The 3,614-nt window shown below is 36.6% G+C and overlaps 1 non-coding gene across 1 annotated transcript; it reads left to right on the plus strand.

Annotated features, from left to right (window-relative positions):
* Positions 1-270: 270 nt before the first annotated feature.
* trnan-guu lies at positions 271-344 on the plus strand. The gene has a single exon. It is a non-coding gene; the product is annotated as a tRNA-Asn (tRNA).
* The last annotated feature ends 3,270 nt before the right edge of the window (positions 345-3,614 follow it).

Consider the following 3,614-nt stretch of genomic DNA (forward strand, 5'->3'; position numbering starts at 1 on the left):
CAAATCAACAGATATGAAGCATTTGTGCACACAATACATGTCAAACGTGATTGCACCTCACGGCAGAAAAGCTGGGACCTTCACATGAGTGCCGGAAGAGTTAAAGCAGACATGCAGCATGTAAATGTGAAACCATTGAATGTAATCTCTTTTATTATTTGTAGACATTTATCTTTCTGCCCACGCATTCAATATTAAACAGTCACCAATGAAAACCAAACATGAATATAATCTATTTCAGCAACAGAACTAAAGTGCATTGGCCAGCCAGTCTCTGTGGCGCAATCGGTTAGCGCGTTCGGCTGTTAACCGAAAGGTTGGTGGTTCGAGCCCACCCAGGGACGCTATTTTTTATCTCGCCACTCGCTCTGCGTGCACATTTCTGATCTTACCTGTTTATTTCACAATTTTTTTACAATTTAAAAAAATTAGAAAATTTATAGCGAAGATAACACTATTATCTCTCGCATTCAATTCTGTTGCCTTTGTTGCTGGGAGACGAGGCAACTTAACAGAAGTGTATTTACACATTAATATTTTAGTCAATATTTATAATTACAGGATGCATCTTTACCATTCATGTTAATTATGATATGTTAAAATATACGTTATTTTCTTCGAGATTATTTAATTATCTAATGCATTGCAAGCATTCGAAGCCTCAGTATTTTTATTTTCTGCTTACTCTCTTGTATCAATAATATAGTGTCAAGGCATATTTCAAACTACTTACTGCTTACTCCCATTGATTTATTCAATGGGAAGAGTCTAGCCTTAAGCGACGTTGCACCTCACGACGACTGCTGTATCCCCCCCCTCCCGCCCCCAAAATTCTAATCCCACAATTGCGAAATTCGTCAAATGTGACCATTTTAAGAGGCCAAGGTTTTACTCTTGTAAAGGTATCACATGCTAGGTGCACTTTATTTCTCAGCCCCTCGCGCCCCTACCACCGATTCAGTCTGGGTATGCATTGTTAATCTCTTGGTGGCGAGACTTTGCATTTTAAAAAAAATTAAATGTTGATTAATGTAACCCTACATCCAAGCACAGCCATTTTGAAACTGCCCTTGAGAAAATATGCTCACAAAGGCTGCCTCGCACCCAAATTTGTACCATGCCTCTGAGTTTTCCTTTGTTTCACGTGCAGCGTTTCAGACGTTGGAGGCTGTCACAAAAAAACTATCTTCATTTTGATTGGATTGCAGCCCTGTTTGGGTATCCAAAATATCTATGTATACCATGAATGAAATGCCTATTACTTGTCTTTACAACATTATCTCTATTTGTGTCCAATCCGAGCATCCAATGCACCCGATTAGCTGTTAGTGTAATGCAGTTATTTCTGATCAAATTTGATGGTTTGCCTGTCACTGGTTTCTTCAATTAGTTGATTGTAGCTCTATCTTCACGCACTTACTGGGTTGCAGTGCTTTGCTCAATGCACTTATCACTGTACATCAATGCAATAGGTATTTCTTTCGCTGCTGCGTTTATTTAATGGAGCGTCATACGGGGGCCCTGTATCAAACAGTTGCTATTAGTTTGCTCGATAGAGTGTGTGTTTCCGGATTTAAAGAAGGGCCTGTTTCTACAGACCGAATGCATTTCAAAAGACAAATCAGGTTATTACAGCTCTTTTAACCGGCTAAATGTGCTCTAAATGAGCACAAGGTTCATTGAAAAGATGAGCAGATACCTGTCATTTCTCAGACATGGAGATATTATGATATCAATGCTCGCTGCTTCAACAATACGGCCTGCTTCTACATACATTTAATACCGTACATCAATGTATCTGCTAATACTACAAATTGCTTCATTTTCTATCTGCTGTTTATTATGATATTTCAATGCAATATGACTGATTACGTTGCCCATTCAATGCAGGGATAGTTCCAAGTGCTACAAACTCATATCATTAATATAATTATTATTATTGTTTGAAGCTGACACAAATTACCACATTGTATACAGTGTTTATTACTATACCGAACACAGTATGTACACAGCAACTACGATTTAGGATCTGTCAATATTTAAGCGCTCTCTGATTTAGTGTCCTAACAGTCATAAAGTGTAGTGAACATCCCTTATTTTAATGTCAAACCTATTTCAGAATTTGTTGTTTTTTAATGGCACGATACTGGTGAGCTAGCTCTCGGTGATAAACCTCTGAAATCTTTTCTTTCATGTATTTGTTTTAAGCACCGTCTATAACAATGTGTTATGCTAAAGAACCTGTTTATATATACTGCATCAGCTTAAACCACTACTGAATATCCAACGGTGCATTTTGTGGTAGACGAAGATGTGTTAGGACAATTGTGGTACAGACGATCAAGTATTTGTAATTACTATATTTTAATTGTAAATGAACATCGTATTAAACAATATGTCTTTTTTTAGTGCATGTTCTTAACCTGTGTGAATAAATTCATTTGACTGCTAGGATTGCCTTCTTTTCTTCAACCTGATTGAACTAGCATTCAAGCGGCCTCTTTGTCAAACGTTAAATCCCATTTATTTATACAGATTGTCAGCCAAGCGAATACGTTAAGTAAATATGATTTCGCAGTAAAAGTTAAAAAGATTTAACAGGAGAAAGTTTATCGTCACCCATTACGCAAGCTAACAAGCTTTTTGTTTTGCCAGGGCTCGGGTCTTAGAGAGCTAGGATACAACTTCTCTAATGTCCCAAATATTCAGAACATTATACGCCTCCCAATTGCTTTTTGAGCAGTGCGGCAATATTACGACTCAGAACAAATAGAATCCAGCAAGTTGTACGTTAAAAACAAAGTCTGACTCATTTTTAATCATGAGGAAAACCATATCTAAAGATTGATAAGGATCCCATTTCTCTACATATTGTTGATGCAAGAAAACGGTCCACAATTTTAATTATAGGAGTCGCAAGAAGTTAAAACATGTATTTAACTGCTCCCTGAGTCTGATTTCTTTCGCGGCAAAATCTCCATGAGTTTGCACACGTATTAAACATGTTCCGTTTTCCAATGATATCATAATTAGATTCAAATCAATTCAAAAAGATTGAGAACGCGAAATATTCTCCTTTTCCCAACTGCATCAGACCATTGGCTAATTCATACATTTAAGAGAATAAGGTTAAATAAAGGAAATGAAGACAGGATGATCGAGAAATAAAGCTATAGAAAACACCCATTTTCACGCCAATTTACTAGTTTAGTTTCCAATCGTTAGAACAAAGTATTAGGGGAAAATGATCTCTGTATGTCTTTAAACCCGATTGAATTGTGTTAGTTTCTAGGTTAGGAAAATGGCAGACCCAACTTAAACGTGGTTTATGATTCCAGGTGTGTTCCTTACAATGGATGATAGAACAAGAAATAGTTGTATAATTTTCTGGAACATTTGACTTGATGCCAGTTATACAAGTGACTTTAATTCAAAGAGTGCCTTATGACGTCTTTATTCTCTTATTCTTTCTCGTTTAGCAATTATTTGAATTTCGAACACTGCTTGATGAACTGTTGAATTATTGCTTTATCCGATTGTACATAATGATTATTGGCAGCCATTTCCTTAAAAAGACGACAGGTGTGTTGAATGTTTTCTCACTATGTAGTTTG

Source organism: Chiloscyllium plagiosum, chromosome 33 (assembly GCF_004010195.1).
Source record: "Chiloscyllium plagiosum isolate BGI_BamShark_2017 chromosome 33, ASM401019v2, whole genome shotgun sequence".
Lineage (NCBI taxonomy): Eukaryota > Metazoa > Chordata > Chondrichthyes > Orectolobiformes > Hemiscylliidae > Chiloscyllium > Chiloscyllium plagiosum.